The 19907-nt window shown below is 36.0% G+C and overlaps 15 non-coding genes across 15 annotated transcripts; all 15 read right to left on the bottom strand.

The window, feature by feature from the left end:
* Window positions 1-1899: 1899 nt before the first annotated feature.
* Window positions 1900-1973, bottom strand: TRNAT-AGU (transfer RNA threonine (anticodon AGU)). The gene has a single exon. It is a non-coding gene; the product is annotated as a tRNA-Thr (tRNA).
* Window positions 1974-2781: 808 nt separating this feature from the next.
* Window positions 2782-2855, bottom strand: TRNAI-AAU (transfer RNA isoleucine (anticodon AAU)). Its single transcript has one exon. It is a non-coding gene; the product is annotated as a tRNA-Ile (tRNA).
* A 2563-nt stretch (window positions 2856-5418) lies between these two features.
* TRNAI-GAU (transfer RNA isoleucine (anticodon GAU)) lies at window positions 5419-5492 on the bottom strand. The gene has a single exon. It is a non-coding gene; the product is annotated as a tRNA-Ile (tRNA).
* An 808-nt stretch (window positions 5493-6300) lies between these two features.
* Window positions 6301-6374, bottom strand: TRNAT-AGU (transfer RNA threonine (anticodon AGU)). Its single transcript has one exon. It is a non-coding gene; the product is annotated as a tRNA-Thr (tRNA).
* Window positions 6375-8937: 2563 nt separating this feature from the next.
* TRNAI-GAU (transfer RNA isoleucine (anticodon GAU)) lies at window positions 8938-9011 on the bottom strand. The gene has a single exon. It is a non-coding gene; the product is annotated as a tRNA-Ile (tRNA).
* An 808-nt stretch (window positions 9012-9819) lies between these two features.
* TRNAI-AAU (transfer RNA isoleucine (anticodon AAU)) lies at window positions 9820-9893 on the bottom strand. The gene has a single exon. It is a non-coding gene; the product is annotated as a tRNA-Ile (tRNA).
* Window positions 9894-10700: 807 nt separating this feature from the next.
* Window positions 10701-10774, bottom strand: TRNAF-AAA (transfer RNA phenylalanine (anticodon AAA)). Its single transcript has one exon. It is a non-coding gene; the product is annotated as a tRNA-Phe (tRNA).
* Window positions 10775-12464: 1690 nt separating this feature from the next.
* TRNAI-GAU (transfer RNA isoleucine (anticodon GAU)) lies at window positions 12465-12538 on the bottom strand. Its single transcript has one exon. It is a non-coding gene; the product is annotated as a tRNA-Ile (tRNA).
* Window positions 12539-13346: 808 nt separating this feature from the next.
* Window positions 13347-13420, bottom strand: TRNAI-AAU (transfer RNA isoleucine (anticodon AAU)). Its single transcript has one exon. It is a non-coding gene; the product is annotated as a tRNA-Ile (tRNA).
* Window positions 13421-14228: 808 nt separating this feature from the next.
* Window positions 14229-14302, bottom strand: TRNAI-GAU (transfer RNA isoleucine (anticodon GAU)). The gene has a single exon. It is a non-coding gene; the product is annotated as a tRNA-Ile (tRNA).
* Window positions 14303-15110: 808 nt separating this feature from the next.
* On the bottom strand, window positions 15111-15184 carry TRNAI-AAU (transfer RNA isoleucine (anticodon AAU)). The gene has a single exon. It is a non-coding gene; the product is annotated as a tRNA-Ile (tRNA).
* An 808-nt stretch (window positions 15185-15992) lies between these two features.
* Window positions 15993-16066, bottom strand: TRNAI-AAU (transfer RNA isoleucine (anticodon AAU)). Its single transcript has one exon. It is a non-coding gene; the product is annotated as a tRNA-Ile (tRNA).
* Window positions 16067-16873: 807 nt separating this feature from the next.
* TRNAI-AAU (transfer RNA isoleucine (anticodon AAU)) lies at window positions 16874-16947 on the bottom strand. Its single transcript has one exon. It is a non-coding gene; the product is annotated as a tRNA-Ile (tRNA).
* An 808-nt stretch (window positions 16948-17755) lies between these two features.
* Window positions 17756-17829, bottom strand: TRNAI-AAU (transfer RNA isoleucine (anticodon AAU)). Its single transcript has one exon. It is a non-coding gene; the product is annotated as a tRNA-Ile (tRNA).
* Window positions 17830-19519: 1690 nt separating this feature from the next.
* TRNAI-AAU (transfer RNA isoleucine (anticodon AAU)) lies at window positions 19520-19593 on the bottom strand. The gene has a single exon. It is a non-coding gene; the product is annotated as a tRNA-Ile (tRNA).
* Window positions 19594-19907: the final 314 nt, after the last annotated feature.

Below are 19907 nucleotides of genomic sequence, written 5' to 3'. Positions count from 1 at the left end.
TCTCTGTTTTGTATGTGTCTATGATGTTCTCTAGCAAGTTTCAAGGGCTGCTAACTGTAGCCAATGCATTCATCCCACACTTCATGCACTTTGCCGCTGGATAAAATCCCTTCTTGGCATTTCTTGTAGGACAACAAGAAAAAGCACATGGCCCGTATGAGGATAAAACACATGACCTTGGCATTATTAGCACCATGCTCTAACCAACTGAGCTAACCGGCCAAACATAAAAGCATCAGCAAACTCATAAATGCCAAATGTACCTAAAACAGGAGAACATTCAGTATTTCAAAGATCAGCAATATTGAGTAGAGGAAGACTCTCTAATAATGGGTTCCATGGTGTAATGGTGAGCGCTTTGGACTTTGAATCCAGTAATCTGATTTCAAATCTTGGTGGGACCTAACTTTGTTCAATTTCCTTAAAGTTGAATTTTAGGATAGCTTATCTATATTTAAACTTTGTATAAATCCCATCATCTTCAGTGGTTTCTTTACTCAAAACTAATTTTGAAACTGTTTCAAATCAGTTTTCAACTGGAGAGATGTTTGTCAAACATTTGGAAATAGGAATAGTTGCAATAAGAATGCAGTGATCCATCACTTGTGCTATGGTTTTAAGATATTCTGGTTTTAAGAATTTTCTTCTTCAGTGTGCACTAATGAGAGTAAAGGTCTGTTCTTCTTCTCTTCTTAAAACTTAGTCCCCCATAGTAGATTCAATCACCAAATAAATGTCCTGATTGATTAATTTGCCATAGCATTTCTTAGATTTGCCATATTGCTATATTTGAGAAAAAGTTTTCTATGTATGCCATATAGAGAAATGCTGCATCAGCCAATGGATGACATTTTTGTTTATTCCTAACATGGATTTAAAAATTCTCTATTATGTATGTGTCTATGATGTTCTCGAGCAAGTTTCAAGGGCTGCTAACTGTAGCCAATGCATTCATCCCACACTTCATGCACTTTGCCGCTGGATAAAATCCCTTCTTGGCATTTCTTGTAGGACAACAAGAAAAAGCACATGGCCCGTATGGGGATCGAACCCATGACCTTGGCGTTATTAACCAACTGAGCTAACCGGCCAAACATAAAAGCATCAGCAAACTCATAAATGCCAAATTTACCTAAAACAGGAGAACATTCAGTATTTCAAAGATCAGCAATATTGAGTAGAGGAAGACTCTCTAATATTGGGTTCCATGGTGTAATGGTGAGCACTTTGGACTTTGAATCCAGTAATCTGATTTCAAATCTTGGTGGGACCTAACTTTGTTCAATTTCCTTAAAGTTGAATTTTAGGATAGCTTATCTATATTTAAACTTTGTATAAATCCCATCATCTTCAGTGGTTTTTTTACTCCAAACTAATTTTGAAGCTGTTTCAAATCAGTTTTCAACTGGAGAGATGTTTGTCAAACATTTGGAAATAGGAAAAGTTGCAATAAGAATGCAGTGATCCATCACTTGTGCTATGGTTTTAAGATATTCTGGTTTTAAGAATTTTCTTCTTCAGTGTGCACTAATGAGAGTAAAGGTCTGTTCTTCTTCTCTTCTTAAAACTTAGTCCCCCATAGTAGATTCAATCACCAAATAAATGTCCTGATTGATTAATTTGCCTAAGCATTTCTTAGATTTGCCATATTGCTATATTTGAGAAAAAGTTTTCTACGTATGCCACATAGAGAAATGCTGCATCCGCCAAAGGATGACATTTTTGTTTATTCCTAACATGGATTTAAAAATTCTCTGTTTTGTATGTGTCTATGATGTTCTCTAGCAAGTTTCAAGGGCTGCTAACTGTAGCCAATGCATTCATCCCACACTTCATGCACTTTGCCGCTGGATAAAATCCCTTCTTGGCATTTCTTGTAGGACAACAAGAAAAAGCACATGGCCCATATGGGGATCAAACCCATGACCTTGGCGATACTAGCACCACACTCTAACCAACTGAGCTAACCAGCCAAACATAAAAGCATCAGCAAACTGATAAATGCCAAATGTACGTAAAACAGGAGAACATTCAGTATTTCAAAGATCAGCAATATTGAGTAGAGGAAGACTCTCAAACAATGGGTTCCATGGTGTAATGGTGAGCACTTTGGACTTTGAATCCAGTAATCTGATTTCAAATCTTGGTGGGACCTAACTTTGTTCAATTTCCTTAAAGTTGAATTTTAGGATAGCTTATCTATATTTAAACTTTGTATAAATCCCATCATCTTCAGTGGTTTTTTTACTCCAAACTAATTTTGAAGCTGTTTCAAATCAGTTTTCAACTGGAGAGATGTTTGTCAAACATTTGGAAATAGGAAAAGTTGCAATAAGAATGCAGTGATCCATCACTTGTGCTATGGTTTTAAGATATTCTGGTTTTAAGAATTTTCTTCTTCAGTGTGCACTAATGAGAGTAAAGGTCTGTTCTTCTTCTCTTCTTAAAACTTAGTCCCCCATAGTAGATTCATTCACCAAATAAATGTCCTGATTGATTAATTTGCCTTAGCATTTCTTAGATTTGCCATATTGCTATATTTGAGAAAAAGTTTTCTATGTATGCCATATAGAGAAATGCTGCATCAGCCAAAGGATGACATTTTTGTTTATTCCTAACATGGATTTAAAAATTCTCTGTTTTGTATGTGTCTATGATGTTCTCTAGCAAGTTTCAAGGGCTGCTAACTGTAGCCAATGCATTCATCCCACACTTCATGCACTTTGCCGCTGGATAAAATCCCTTCTTGGCATTTCTTGTAGGACAACAAGAAAAAGCACATGGCCCATATGGGGATCGAACACATGACCTTGGCGTTATTAGCACCACGCTCTAACCAACTGAGCTAACCGGCCAAACATAAAAGCATCAGCAAACACAAAAATGCCAAATGTACCTAAAACAGGAGAACATTCAGTATTTCAAAGATCAGCAATATTGAGTAGAGGAAGATTCTCTAATAATGGGTTCCATGGTGTAATGGTGAGCACTTTGGACTTTGAATCCAGTAATCTAATTTCAAATCTTGGTGGGACCTAACTTTGTTCAATTTCCTTAAAGTTGAATTTTAGGATAGCTTATCTATATTTAAACTTTGTATAAATTCCATCATCTTCAGTGGTTTTTTTACTCCAAACTAATTTTGAAGCTGTTTCAAATCAGTTTTCAACTGGAGAGATGTTTGTCAAACATTTGGAAATAGGAAAAGTTGCAATAAGAATGCAGTGATCCATCACTTGTGCTATGGTTTTAAGATATTCTGGTTTTAAGAATTTTCTTCTTCAGTGTGCACTAATGAGAGTAAAGGTCTGTTCTTCTTCTCGTCTTAAAACTTAGTCCCCCATAGTAGATTCAATCACCAAATAAATGTCCTGATTGATTAATTTGCCTTAGCATTTCTTAGATTTGCCATATTGCTATATTTGAGAAAATGTTTTCTATGTATGCCATATAGAGAAATGCTGCATCAGCCAAAGGATGACATTTTTGTTTATTCCTAACATGGATTTAAAAATTCTCTGTTTTGTATGTGTCTATGATGTTCTCTAGCAAGTTTCAAGGGCTGCTAACTGTAGCCAATGCATTCATCCCACACTTCATGCACTTTGCCGCTGGATAAAATCCCTTCTTGGCATTTCTTGTAGGACAACAAGAAAAAGCACATGGCCCGTATGGGGATAAAACACATGACCTTGGCATTATTAGCACCACGCTCTAACCAACTGAGCTAACCGGCCAAACATAAAAGCATCAGCAAACTCATAAATGCCAAATGTACCTAAAACAGGAGAACATTCAGTATTTCAAAGATCAGCAATATTGAGTAGAGGAAGACTCTCTAATAATGGGTTCCATGGTGTAATGGTGAGCGCTTTGGACTTTGAATCCAGTAATCTGATTTCAAATCTTGGTGGGACCTAACTTTGTTCAATTTCCTTAAAGTTGAATTTTAGGATAGCTTATCTATATTTAAACTTTGTATAAATCCCATCATCTTCAGTGGTTTCTTTACTCCAAACTAATTTTGAAACTGTTTCAAATCAGTTTTCAACTGGAGAGATGTTTGTCAAACATTTGGAAATAGGAATAGTTGCAATAAGAATGCAGTGATCCATCACTTGTGCTATGGTTTTAAGATATTCTGGTTTTAAGAATTTTCTTCTTCAGTGTGCACTAATGAGAGTAAAGGTCTGTTCTTCTTCTCTTCTTAAAACTTAGTCCCCCATAGTAGATTCAATCACCAAATAAATGTCCTGATTGATTAATTTGCCATAGCATTTCTTAGATAGATTTGCCATATTGCTATATTTGAGAAAAAGTTTTCTATGTATGCCATATAGAGAAATGCTGCATCAGCCAATGGATGACATTTTTGTTTATTCCTAACATGGATTTAAAAATTCTCTATTATGTATGTGTCTATGATGTTCTCGAGCAAGTTTCAAGGGCTGCTAACTGTAGCCAATGCATTCATCCCACACTTCATGCACTTTGCCGCTGGATAAAATCCCTTCTTGGCATTTCTTGTAGGACAACAAGAAAAAGCACATGGCCCGTATGGGGATCGAACCCATGACCTTGGCGTTATTAACCAACTGAGCTAACCGGCCAAACATAAAAGCATCAGCAAACTCATAAATGCCAAATTTACCTAAAACAGGAGAACATTCAGTATTTCAAAGATCAGCAATATTGAGTAGAGGAAGACTCTCTAATATTGGGTTCCATGGTGTAATGGTGAGCACTTTGGACTTTGAATCCAGTAATCTGATTTCAAATCTTGGTGGGACCTAACTTTGTTCAATTTCCTTAAAGTTGAATTTTAGGATAGCTTATCTATATTTAAACTTTGTATAAATCCCATCATCTTCAGTGGTTTTTTTACTCCAAACTAATTTTGAAGCTGTTTCAAATCAGTTTTCAACTGGAGAGATGTTTGTCAAACATTTGGAAATAGGAAAAGTTGCAATAAGAATGCAGTGATCCATCACTTGTGCTATGGTTTTAAGATATTCTGGTTTTAAGAATTTTCTTCTTCAGTGTGCACTAATGAGAGTAAAGGTCTGTTCTTCTTCTCTTCTTAAAACTTAGTCCCCCATAGTAGATTCAATCACCAAATAAATGTCCTGATTGATTAATTTGCCTAAGCATTTCTTAGATTTGCCATATTGCTATATTTGAGAAAAAGTTTTCTACGTATGCCACATAGAGAAATGCTGCATCCACCAAAGGATGACATTTTTGTTTATTCCTAACATGGATTTAAAAATTCTCTGTTTTGTATGTGTCTATGATGTTCTCTAGCAAGTTTCAAGGGCTGCTAACTGTAGCCAATGCATTCATCCCACACTTCATGCACTTTGCAGCTGGATAAAATCCCTTCTTGGCATTTCTTGTAGGACAACAAGAAAAAGCACATGGCCCGTATGGGGATCGAACACATGACCTTGGCATTATCAGCACCACACTCTAACCAACTGAGCTAACCGGCCAAACATAAAAGCATCAGCAAACTGATAAATGCCAAATGTACCTAAAACAGGAGAACATTCAGTATTTCAAAGATCAGCAATATTGAGTAGAGGAAGACTCTCAAACAATGGGTTCCATGGTGTAATGGTGAGCGCTTTGGACTTTGAATCCAGTAATCTGATTTCAAATCTTGGTGGGACCTAACTTTGTTCAATTTCCTTAAAGTTGAATTTTAGGATAGCTTATCTATATTTAAACTTTGTATAAATCCCATCATCTTCAGTGGTTTTTTTACTCCAAACTAATTTTGAAGCTGTTTCAAATCAGTTTTCAACTGGAGAGATGTTTGTCAAACATTTGGAAATAGGAAAAGTTGCAATAAGAATGCAGTGATCCATCACTTGTGCTATGGTTTTAAGATATTCTGGTTTTAAGAATTTTCTTCTTCAGTGTGCACTAATGAGAGTAAAGGTCTGTTCTTCTTCTCTTCTTAAAACTTAGTCCCCCATAGTAGATTCAATCACCAAATAAATGTCCTGATTGATTAATTTGCCTAAGCATTTCTTAGATTTGCCATATTGCTATATTTGAGAAAAAGTTTTCTACGTATGCCACATAGAGAAATGCTGCATCCGCCAAAGGATGACATTTTTGTTTATTCCTAACATGGATTTAAAAATTCTCTGTTTTGTATGTGTCTATGATGTTCTCTAGCAAGTTTCAAGGGCTGCTAACTGTAGCCAATGCATTCATCCCACACTTCATGCACTTTGCAGCTGGATAAAATCCCTTCTTGGCATTTCTTGTAGGACAACAAGAAAAAGCACATGGCCCATATGGGGATCAAACCCATGACCTTGGCGATACTAGCACCACACTCTAACCAACTGAGCTAACCAGCCAAACATAAAAGTATCAGCAAACTGATAAATGCCAAATGTACGTAAAACAGGAGAACATTCAGTATTTCAAAGATCAGCAATATTGAGTAGAGGAAGACTCTCAAACAATGGGTTCCATGGTGTAATGGTGAGCACTTTGGACTTTGAATCCAGTAATCTGATTTCAAATCTTGGTGGGACCTAACTTTGTTCAATTTCCTTAAAGTTGAATTTTAGGATAGCTTATCTATATTTAAACTTTGTATAAATCCCATCATCTTCAGTGGTTTTTTTACTCCAAACTAATTTTGAAGCTGTTTCAAATCAGTTTTCAACTGGAGAGATGTTTGTCAAACATTTGGAAATAGGAAAAGTTGCAATAAGAATGCAGTGATCCATCACTTGTGCTATGGTTTTAAGATATTCTGGTTTTAAGAATTTTCTTCTTCAGTGTGCACTAATGAGAGTAAAGGTCTGTTCTTCTTCTCTTCTTAAAACTTAGTCCCCCATAGTAGATTCATTCACCAAATAAATGTCCTGATTGATTAATTTGCCTTAGCATTTCTTAGATTTGCCATATTGCTATATTTGAGAAAAAGTTTTCTATGTATGCCATATAGAGAAATGCTGCATCAGCCAAAGGATGACATTTTTGTTTATTCCTAACATGGATTTAAAAATTCTCTGTTTTGTATGTGTCTATGATGTTCTCTAGCAAGTTTCAAGGGCTGCTAACTGTAGCCAATGCATTCATCCCACACTTCATGCACTTTGCCGCTGGATAAAATCCCTTCTTGGCATTTCTTGTAGGACAACAAGAAAAAGCACATGGCCCGTATGGGGATAAAACACATGACCTTGGCATTATTAGCACCACGCTCTAACCAACTGAGCTAACCGGCCAAACATAAAAGCATCAGCAAACTCATAAATGCCAAATGTACCTAAAACAGGAGAACATTCAGTATTTCAAAGATCAGCAATATTGAGTAGAGGAAGACTCTCTAATAATGGGTTCCATGGTGTAATGGTGAGCGCTTTGGACTTTGAATCCAGTAATCTGATTTCAAATCTTGGTGGGACCTAACTTTGTTCAATTTCCTTAAAGTTGAATTTTAGGATAGCTTATCTATATTTAAACTTTGTATAAATCCCATCATCTTCAGTGGTTTCTTTACTCCAAACTAATTTTGAAACTGTTTCAAATCAGTTTTCAACTGGAGAGATGTTTGTCAAACATTTGGAAATAGGAATAGTTGCAATAAGAATGCAGTGATCCATCACTTGTGCTATGGTTTTAAGATATTCTGGTTTTAAGAATTTTCTTCTTCAGTGTGCACTAATGAGAGTAAAGGTCTGTTCTTCTTCTCTTCTTAAAACTTAGTCCCCCATAGTAGATTCAATCACCAAATAAATGTCCTGATTGATTAATTTGCCATAGCATTTCTTAGATAGATTTGCCATATTGCTATATTTGAGAAAAAGTTTTCTATGTATGCCATATAGAGAAATGCTGCATCAGCCAATGGATGACATTTTTGTTTATTCCTAACATGGATTTAAAAATTCTCTATTATGTATGTGTCTATGATGTTCTCGAGCAAGTTTCAAGGGCTGCTAACTGTAGCCAATGCATTCATCCCACACTTCATGCACTTTGCCGCTGGATAAAATCCCTTCTTGGCATTTCTTGTAGGACAACAAGAAAAAGCACATGGCCCGTATGGGGATCGAACCCATGACCTTGGCGTTATTAACCAACTGAGCTAACCGGCCAAACATAAAAGCATCAGCAAACTCATAAATGCCAAATTTACCTAAAACAGGAGAACATTCAGTATTTCAAAGATCAGCAATATTGAGTAGAGGAAGACTCTCTAATATTGGGTTCCATGGTGTAATGGTGAGCACTTTGGACTTTGAATCCAGTAATCTGATTTCAAATCTTGGTGGGACCTAACTTTGTTCAATTTCCTTAAAGTTGAATTTTAGGATAGCTTATCTATATTTAAACTTTGTATAAATCCCATCATCTTCAGTGGTTTTTTTACTCCAAACTAATTTTGAAGCTGTTTCAAATCAGTTTTCAACTGGAGAGATGTTTGTCAAACATTTGGAAATAGGAAAAGTTGCAATAAGAATGCAGTGATCCATCACTTGTGCTATGGTTTTAAGATATTCTGGTTTTAAGAATTTTCTTCTTCAGTGTGCACTAATGAGAGTAAAGGTCTGTTCTTCTTCTCTTCTTAAAACTTAGTCCCCCATAGTAGATTCAATCACCAAATAAATGTCCTGATTGATTAATTTGCCTAAGCATTTCTTAGATTTGCCATATTGCTATATTTGAGAAAAAGTTTTCTACGTATGCCACATAGAGAAATGCTGCATCCGCCAAAGGATGACATTTTTGTTTATTCCTAACATGGATTTAAAAATTCTCTGTTTTGTATGTGTCTATGATGTTCTCTAGCAAGTTTCAAGGGCTGCTAACTGTAGCCAATGCATTCATCCCACACTTCATGCACTTTGCCGCTGGATAAAATCCCTTCTTGGCATTTCTTGTAGGACAACAAGAAAAAGCACATGGCCCGTATGGGGATCGAACACATGACCTTGGCATTATCAGCACCACACTCTAACCAACTGAGCTAACCGGCCAAACATAAAAGCATCAGCAAACTGATAAATGCCAAATGTACCTAAAACAGGAGAACATTCAGTATTTCAAAGATCAGCAATATTGAGTAGAGGAAGACTCTCAAACAATGGGTTCCATGGTGTAATGGTGAGCGCTTTGGACTTTGAATCCAGTAATCTGATTTCAAATCTTGGTGGGACCTAACTTTGTTCAATTTCCTTAAAGTTGAATTTTAGGATAGCTTATCTATATTTAAACTTTGTATAAATCCCATCATCTTCAGTGGTTTTTTTACTCCAAACTAATTTTGAAGCTGTTTCAAATCAGTTTTCAACTGGAGAGATGTTAGTCAAACATTTGGAAATAGGAAAAGTTGCAATAAGAATGCAGTGATCCATCACTTGTGCTATGGTTTTAAGATATTCTGGTTTTAAGAATTTTCTTCTTCAGTGTGCACTAATGAGAGTAAAGTTCTGTTCTTTTTCTCTTCTTAAAACTTAGTCCCCCATAGTAGATTCATTCACCAAATAAATGTCCTGATTGATTAATTTGCCTTAGTATTTCTTAGATTTGCCATATTGCTATATTTGAGAAAAAGTTTTCTATGTATGCCATATAGAGAAATGCTGCATCAGCCAAAGGATGACATTTTTGTTTATTCCTAACATGGATTTAAAAATTCTCTGTTTTGTATGTGTCTATGATGTTCTCTAGCAAGTTTCAAGGGCTGCTAACTGTAGCCAATGCATTCATCCCACACTTCATGCACTTTGCCGCTGGATAAAATCCCTTCTTGGCATTTCTTGTAGGACAACAAGAAAAAGCACATGGCCCATATGGGGATCGAACACATGACCTTGGCGTTATTAGCACCACGCTCTAACCAACTGAGCTAACCGGCCAAACATAAAAGCATCAGCAAACACAAAAATGCCAAATGTACCTAAAACAGGAGAACATTCAGTATTTCAAAGATCAGCAATATTGAGTAGAGGAAGATTCTCTAATAATGGGTTCCATGGTGTAATGGTGAGCACTTTGGACTTTGAATCCAGTAATCTGACTTCAAATCTTGGTGGGACCTAACTTTGTTCAATTTCCTTAAAGTTTAATTTTAGGATAGCTTATCTATATTTAAACTTTGTATAAATTCCATCATCTTCAGTGGTTTTTTTACTCCAAACTAATTTTGAAGCTGTTTCAAATCAGTTTTCAACTGGAGAGATGTTTGTCAAACATTTGGAAATAGGAAAAGTTGCAATAAGAATGCAGTGATCCATCACTTGTGCTATGGTTTTAAGATATTCTGGTTTTAAGAATTTTCTTCTTCAGTGTGCACTAATGAGAGTAAAGGTCTGTTCTTCTTCTCGTCTTAAAACTTAGTCCCCCATAGTAGATTCAATCACCAAATAAATGTCCTGATTGATTAATTTGCCTTAGCATTTCTTAGATTTGCCATATTGCTATATTTGAGAAAAAGTTTTCTATGTATGCCATATAGAGAAATGCTGCATCAGCCAATGGATGACATTTTTGTTTATTCCTAACATGGATTAAAAATTCTCTGTTTTGTATGTGTCTATGATGTTCTCTAGCAAGTTTCAAGGGCTGCTAACTGTAGCCAATGCATTCATCCCACACTTCATGCACTTTGCCGCTGGATAAAATCCCTTCTTGGCATTTCTTGTAGGACAACAAGAAAAAGCTCATGGCCTGTATGGGGATCGAACACATGACCTTGGCGTTTTTAGCACCACGCTCTAACCAACTGAGCTAACCGGCCAAACATAAAAGCATCAGCAAACTGATAAATGCCAAATGTACCTAAAACAGGAGAACATTCAGTATTTCAAAGATCAGCAATATTGAGTAGAGGAAGGCTCTCTAATAATGGGTTCCATGGTGTAATGGTGAGCACTTTGGACTTTGAATCCAGTAATCTGATTTCAAATCTTGGTGGGACCTAACTTTGTTCAATTTCCTTAAAGTTGAATTTTAGGATAGCTTATCTATATTTAAACTTTGTATAAATCCCATCATCTTCAGTGGTTTTTTTACTCCAAACTAATTTTGAAGCTGTTTCAAATCAGTTTTCAACTGGAGAGATGTTTGTCAAACATTTGGAAATAGGAAAAGTTGCAATAAGAATGCAGTGATCCATCACTTGTGCTATGGTTTTAAGATATTCTGGTTTTAAGAATTTTCTTCTTCAGTGTGCACTAATGAGAGTAAAGGTCTGTTCTTCTTCTCTTCTTAAAACTTAGTCCCCCATAGTAGATTCATTCACCAAATAAATGTCCTGATTGATTAATTTGCCTTAGCATTTCTTAGATTTGCCATATTGCTATATTTGAGAAAAAGTTTTCTATGTATGCCTTATAGAGAAATGCTGCATCAGCCAAAGGATGACATTTTTGTTTATTCCTAACATGGATTTAAAAATTCTCTGTTTTGTATGTGTCTATGATGTTCTCTTGCAAGTTTCAAGGGCTGCTAACTGTAGCCAATGCATTCATCCCACACTTCATGCACTTTGCCGCTGGATAAAATCCCTTCTTGGCATTTCTTGTAGGACAACAAGAAAAAGCACATGGCCCATATGGGGATAGAACACATGACCTTGGCGTTATTAGCACCACGCTCTAACCAACTGAGCTAACCGGCCAAACATAAAAGCATCAGCAAACACAAAAATGCCAAATGTACCTAAAACAGGAGAACATTCAGTATTTCAAAGATCAGCAATATTGAGTAGAGGAAGACTCTCTAATAATGGGTTCCATGGTGTAATGGTGAGCACTTTGGACTTTGAATCCAGTAATCTGATTTCAAATCTTGGTGGGACCTAACTTTGTTCAATTTCCTTAAAGTTGAATTTTAGGATAGCTTATCTATATTTAAACTTTGTATAAATTCCATCATCTTCAGTGGTTTTTTTACTCCAAACTAATTTTGAAGCTGTTTCAAATCAGTTTTCAACTGGAGAGATGTTTGTCAAACATTTGGAAATAGGAAAAGTTGCAATAAGAATGCAGTGATCCATCACTTGTGCTATGGTTTTAAGATATTCTGGTTTTAAGAATTTTCTTCTTCAGTGTGCACTAATGAGAGTAAAGGTCTGTTCTTCTTCTCTTCTTAAAACTTAGTCCCCCATAGTAGATTCAATCACCAAATAAATGTCCTGATTGATTAATTTGCCTAAGCATTTCTTAGATTTGCCATATTGCTATATTTGAGAAAAAGTTTTCTACGTATGCCACATAGAGAAATGCTGCATCCGCCAAAGGATGACATTTTTGTTTATTCCTAACATGGATTTAAAAATTCTCTGTTTTGTATGTGTCTATGATGTTCTCTAGCAAGTTTCAAGGGCTGCTAACTGTAGCCAATGCATTCATCCCACACTTCATGCACTTTGCAGCTGGATAAAATCCCTTCTTGGCATTTCTTGTAGGACAACAAGAAAAAGCACATGGCCCGTATGGGGATCGAACACATGACCTTGGCATTATCAGCACCACACTCTAACCAACTGAGCTAACCGGCCAAACATAAAAGCATCAGCAAACTGATAAATGCCAAATGTACCTAAAACAGGAGAACATTCAGTATTTCAAAGATCAGCAATATTGAGTAGAGGAAGACTCTCAAACAATGGGTTCCATGGTGTAATGGTGAGCGCTTTGGACTTTGAATCCAGTAATCTGATTTCAAATCTTGGTGGGACCTAACTTTGTTCAATTTCCTTAAAGTTGAATTTTAGGATAGCTTATCTATATTTAAACTTTGTATAAATCCCATCATCTTCAGTGGTTTTTTTACTCCAAACTAATTTTGAAGCTGTTTCAAATCAGTTTTCAACTGGAGAGATGTTAGTCAAACATTTGGAAATAGGAAAAGTTGCAATAAGAATGCAGTGATCCATCACTTGTGCTATGGTTTTAAGATATTCTGGTTTTAAGAATTTTCTTCTTCAGTGTGCACTAATGAGAGTAAAGTTCTGTTCTTTTTCTCTTCTTAAAACTTAGTCCCCCATAGTAGATTCATTCACCAAATAAATGTCCTGATTGATTAATTTGCCTTAGTATTTCTTAGATTTGCCATATTGCTATATTTGAGAAAAAGTTTTCTATGTATGCCATATAGAGAAATGCTGCATCAGCCAAAGGATGACATTTTTGTTTATTCCTAACATGGATTTAAAAATTCTCTGTTTTGTATGTGTCTATGATGTTCTCTAGCAAGTTTCAAGGGCTGCTAACTGTAGCCAATGCATTCATCCCACACTTCATGCACTTTGCCGCTGGATAAAATCCCTTCTTGGCATTTCTTGTAGGACAACAAGAAAAAGCACATGGCCCATATGGGGATCGAACACATGACCTTGGCGTTATTAGCACCACGCTCTAACCAACTGAGCTAACCGGCCAAACATAAAAGCATCAGCAAACACAAAAATGCCAAATGTACCTAAAACAGGAGAACATTCAGTATTTCAAAGATCAGCAATATTGAGTAGAGGAAGACTCTCAAACAATGGGTTCCATGGTGTAATGGTGAGCGCTTTGGACTTTGAATCCAGTAATCTGATTTCAAATCTTGGTGGGACCTAACTTTGTTCAATTTCCTTAAAGTTGAATTTTAGGATAGCTTATCTATATTTAAACTTTGTATAAATCCCATCATCTTCAGTGGTTTTTTTACTCCAAACTAATTTTGAAGCTGTTTCAAATCAGTTTTCAACTGGAGAGATGTTAGTCAAACATTTGGAAATAGGAAAAGTTGCAATAAGAATGCAGTGATCCATCACTTGTGCTATGGTTTTAAGATATTCTGGTTTTAAGAATTTTCTTCTTCAGTGTGCACTAATGAGAGTAAAGGTCTGTTCTTCTTCTCTTCTTAAAACTTAGTCCCCCATAGTAGATTCAATCACCAAATAAATGTCCTGATTGATTAATTTGCCTAAGCATTTCTTAGATTTGCCATATTGCTATATTTGAGAAAAAGTTTTCTACGTATGCCACATAGAGAAATGCTGCATCCGCCAAAGGATGACATTTTTGTTTATTCCTAACATGGATTTAAAAATTCTCTGTTTTGTATGTGTCTATGATGTTCTCTAGCAAGTTTCAAGGGCTGCTAACTGTAGCCAATGCATTCATCCCACACTTCATGCACTTTGCAGCTGGATAAAATCCCTTCTTGGCATTTCTTGTAGGACAACAAGAAAAAGCACATGGCCCGTATGGGGATCGAACACATGACCTTGGCATTATCAGCACCACACTCTAACCAACTGAGCTAACCGGCCAAACATAAAAGCATCAGCAAACTGATAAATGCCAAATGTACCTAAAACAGGAGAACATTCAGTATTTCAAAGATCAGCAATATTGAGTAGAGGAAGACTCTCAAACAATGGGTTCCATGGTGTAATGGTGAGCGCTTTGGACTTTGAATCCAGTAATCTGATTTCAAATCTTGGTGGGACCTAACTTTGTTCAATTTCCTTAAAGTTGAATTTTAGGATAGCTTATCTATATTTAAACTTTGTATAAATCCCATCATCTTCAGTGGTTTTTTTACTCCAAACTAATTTTGAAGCTGTTTCAAATCAGTTTTCAACTGGAGAGATGTTAGTCAAACATTTGGAAATAGGAAAAGTTGCAATAAGAATGCAGTGATCCATCACTTGTGCTATGGTTTTAAGATATTCTGGTTTTAAGAATTTTCTTCTTCAGTGTGCACTAATGAGAGTAAAGTTCTGTTCTTTTTCTCTTCTTAAAACTTAGTCCCCCATAGTAGATTCATTCACCAAATAAATGTCCTGATTGATTAATTTGCCTTAGTATTTCTTAGATTTGCCATATTGCTATATTTGAGAAAAAGTTTTCTATGTATGCCATATAGAGAAATGCTGCATCAGCCAAAGGATGACATTTTTGTTTATTCCTAACATGGATTTAAAAATTCTCTGTTTTGTATGTGTCTATGATGTTCTCTAGCAAGTTTCAAGGGCTGCTAACTGTAGCCAATGCATTCATCCCACACTTCATGCACTTTGCCGCTGGATAAAATCCCTTCTTGGCATTTCTTGTAGGACAACAAGAAAAAGCACATGGCCCATATGGGGATCGAACACATGACCTTGGCGTTATTAGCACCACGCTCTAACCAACTGAGCTAACCGGCCAAACATAAAAGCATCAGCAAACACAAAAATGCCAAATGTACCTAAAACAGGAGAACATTCAGTATTTCAAAGATCAGCAATATTGAGTAGAGGAAGACTCTCAAACAATGGGTTCCATGGTGTAATGGTGAGCGCTTTGGACTTTGAATCCAGTAATCTGATTTCAAATCTTGGTGGGACCTAACTTTGTTCAATTTCCTTAAAGTTGAATTTTAGGATAGCTTATCTATATTTAAACTTTGTATAAATCCCATCATCTTCAGTGGTTTTTTTACTCCAAACTAATTTTGAAGCTGTTTCAAATCAGTTTTCAACTGGAGAGATGTTAGTCAAACATTTGGAAATAGGAAAAGTTGCAATAAGAATGCAGTGATCCATCACTTGTGCTATGGTTTTAAGATATTCTGGTTTTAAGAATTTTCTTCTTCAGTGTGCACTAATGAGAGTAAAGTTCTGTTCTTTTTCTCTTCTTAAAACTTAGTCCCCCATAGTAGATTCATTCACCAAATAAATGTCCTGATTGATTAATTTGCCTTAGTATTTCTTAGATTTGCCATATTGCTATATTTGAGAAAAAGTTTTCTATGTATGCCATATAGAGAAATGCTGCATCAGCCAAAGGATGACATTTTTGTTTATTCCTAACATGGATTTAAAAATTCTCTGTTTTGTATGTGTCTATGATGTTCTCTAGCAAGTTTCAAGGGCTGCTAACTGTAGCCAATGCATTCATCCCACACTTCATGCACTTTGCCGCTGGATAAAATCCCTTCTTGGCATTTCTTGTAGGACAACAAGAAAAAGCACATGGCCCATATGGGGATCGAACACATGACCTTGGCGTTATTAGCACCACGCTCTAACCAACTGAGCTAACCGGCCAAACATAAAAGCATCAGCAAACACAAAAATGCCAAATGTACCTAAAACAGGAGAACATTCAGTATTTCAAAGATCAGCAATATTGAGTAGAGGAAGATTCTCTAATAATGGGTTCCATGGTGTAATGGTGAGCACTTTGGACTTTGAATCCAGTAATCTGACTTCAAATATTGGTGGGACCTAACTTTGTTCAATTTCCTTAAAGTTTAATTTTAGGATAGCTTATCTATATTTAAACTTTGTATAAATTCCATCATCTTCAGTGGTTTTTTTACTCCAAACTAATTTTGAAGCTGTTTCAAATCAGTTTTCAACTGGAGAGATGTTTGTCAAACATTTGGAAATAGGAAAAGTTGCAATAAGAATGCAGTGATCCATCACTTGTGCTATGGTTTTAAGATATTCTGGTTTTAAGAATTTTCTTCTTCAGTGTGCACTAATGAGAGTAAAGGTCTGTTCTTCTTCTCGTCTTAAAACTTAGTCCCCCATAGTAGATTCAATCACCAAATAAATGTCCTGATTGATTAATTTGCCTTAGCATTTCTTAGATTTGCCATATTGCTATATTTGAGAAAAAGTTTTCTATGTATGCCATATAGAGAAATGCTGCATCAGCCAATGGATGACATTTTTGTTTATTCCTAACATGGATTAAAAATTCTCTGTTTTGTATGTGTCTATGATGTTCTCTAGCAAGTTTCAAGGGCTGCTAACTGTAGCCAATGCATTCATCCCACACTTCATGCACTTTGCCGCTGGATAAAATCCCTTCTTGGCATTTCTTGTAGGACAACAAGAAAAAGCTCATGGCCTGTATGGGGATCGAACACATGACCTTGGCGTTATTAGCACCACGCTCTAACCAACTGAGCTAACCGGCCAAACATAAAAACATCAGCAAACTGATAAATGCCAAATGTACCTAAAACAGGAGAACATTCAGTATTTCAAAGATCAGCAATATTGAGTAGAGGAAGGCTCTCTAATAATGGGTTCCATGGTGTAATGGTGAGCACTTTGGACTTTGAATCCAGTAATCTGATTTCAAATCTTGGTGGGACCTAACTTTGTTCAATTTCCTTAAAGTTGAGTTTTAGGATAGCTTATCTATATTTAAACTTTGTATAAATCCCATCATCTTCAGTGGTTTTTTTACTCCAAACTAATTTTGAAGCTGTTTCAAATCAGTTTTCAACTGGAGAGATGTTTGTCAAACATTTGGAAATAGGAAAAGTTGCAATAAGAATGCAGTGATCCATCACTTGTGCTATGGTTTTAAGATATTCTGGTTTTAAGAATTTTCTTCTTCAGTGTGCACTAATGAGAGTAAAGGTCTGTTCTTCTTCTCTTCTTAAAACTTAGTCCCCCATAGTAGATTCATTCACCAAATAAATGTCCTGATTGATTAATTTGCCTTAGCATTTCTTAGATTTGCCATATTGCTATATTTGAGAAAAAGTTTTCTATGTATGCCTTATAGAGAAATGCTGCATCAGCCAAAGGATGACATTTTTGTTTATTCCTAACATGGATTTAAAAATTCTCTGTTTTGTATGTGTCTATGATGTTCTCTTGCAAGTTTCAAGGGCTGCTAACTGTAGCCAATGCATTCATCCCACACTTCATGCACTTTGCCGCTGGATAAAATCCCTTCTTGGCATTTCTTGTAGGACAACAAGAAAAAGCACATGGCCCATATGGGGATCGAACACATGACCTTGGCGTTATTAGCACCACGCTCTAACCAACTGAGCTAACCGGCCAAACATAAAAGCATCAGCAAACACAAAAATGCCAAATGTACCTAAAACAGGAGAACATTCAGTATTTCAAAGATCAGCAATATTGAGTAGAGGAAGACTCTCTAATAATGGGTTCCATGGTGTAATGGTGAGCACTTTGGACTTTGAATCCAGTAATCTGATTTCAAATCTTGGTGGGACCTAACTTTGTTCAATTTCCTTAAAGTTGAATTTTAGGATAGCTTATCTATATTTAAACTTTGTATAAATTCCATCATCTTCAGTGGTTTTTTTACTCCAAACTAATTTTGAAGCTGTTTCAAATCAGTTTTCAACTGGAGAGATGTTTGTCAAACATTTGGAAATAGGAAAAGTTGCAATAAGAATGCAGTGATCCATCACTTGTGCTATGGTTTTAAGATATTCTGGTTTTAAGAATTTTCTTCTTCAGTGTGCACTAATGAGAGTAAAGGTCTGTTCTTCTTCTCGTCTTAAAACTTAGTCCCCCATAGTAGATTCAATCACCAAATAAATGTCCTGATTGATTAATTTGCCTTAGCATTTCTTAGATTTGCCATATTGCTATATTTGAGAAAAAGTTTTCTATGTATGCCATATAGAGAAATGCTGCATCAGCCAAAGGATGACATTTTTGTTTATTCCTAACATGGATTTAAAAATTCTCTGTTTTGTATGTGTCTATGATGTTCTCTAGCAAGTTTCAAGGGCTGCTAACTGTAGCCAATGCATTCATCCCACACTTCATGCACTTTGCCGCTGGATAAAATCCCTTCTTGGCATTTCTTGTAGGACAACAAGAAAAAGCACATGGCCCGTATGGGGATCGAACACATGACCTTGGTGTTATTAGCACCACACTCTAACCAACTGAGCTAACCGGCCAAACATAAAAGCATCAGCAAACTCATAAATGCCAAATGTACCTAAAACAGGAGAACATTCAGTATTTCAAAGATCAGCAATATTGAGTAGAGGAAGACTCTCTAATAATGGGTTCCATGGTGTAATGGTGAGCACTTTGGACTTTGAATCCAGTAATCTGATTTCAAATCTTGGTGGGACCTAACTTTGTTCAATTTCCTTAAAGTTGAATTTTAGGATAGCTTATCTATATTTAAACTTTGTATAAATCCCATCATCTTCAGTGGTTTTTTTACTCCAAACTAATTTTGAAGCTGTTTCAAATCAGTTTTCAACTGGAGAGATGTTTGTCAAACATTTGGAAATAGGAAAAGTTGCAATAAGAATGCAGTGATCCATCACTTGTGCTATGGTTTTAAGATATTCTGGTTTTAAGAATTTTCTTCTTCAGTGTGCACTAATGAGAGTAAAGGTCTGTTCTTCTTCTCGTCTTAAAACTTAGTCCCCCATAGTAGATTCAATCACCAAATAAATGTCCTGATTGATTAATTTGCCTTAGCATTTCTTAGATTTGCCATATTGCTATATTTGAGAAAAAGTTTTCTATGTATGCCATATAGAGAAATGCTGCATCAGCCAAAGGATGACATTTTTGTTTATTCCTAACATGGATTTAAAAATTCTCTGTTTTGTATGTGTCTATGATGTTCTCTAGCAAGTTTCAAGGGCTGCTAACTGTAGCCAATGCATTCATCCCACACTTCATGCACTTTGCCGCTGGATAAAATCCCTTCTTGGCATTTCTTGTAGGACAACAAGAAAAAGCACATGGCCCGTATGGGGATCGAACACATGACCTTGGCGTTATTAGCACCACACTCTAACCAACTGAGCTAACCGGCCAAACATAAAAGCATCAGCAAACTCATAAATGCCAAATGTACCTAAAACAGGAGAACATTCAGTATTTCAAAGATCAGCAATATTGAGTAGAGGAAGACTCTCTAATAATGGGTTCCATGGTGTAATGGTGAGCGCTTTGGACTTTGAATCCAGTAATCTGATTTCAAATCTTGGTGGGACCTAACTTTGTTCAATTTCCTTAAAGTTGAATTTTAGGATAGCTTATCTATATTTAAACTTTGTATAAATCCCATCATCTTCAGTGGTTTCTTTACTCCAAACTAATTTTGAAACTGTTTCAAATCAGTTTTCAA

Source organism: Taudactylus pleione, unplaced genomic scaffold, assembly GCF_031769625.1.
Source record: "Taudactylus pleione unplaced genomic scaffold, aTauple2 ptg000085l, whole genome shotgun sequence".
NCBI classification, from domain to species: domain Eukaryota; kingdom Metazoa; phylum Chordata; class Amphibia; order Anura; family Myobatrachidae; genus Taudactylus; species Taudactylus pleione.
Note: the sequence above shows the minus strand (reverse complement) of the source record. Positions and strands in the feature narration are given on the sequence as shown.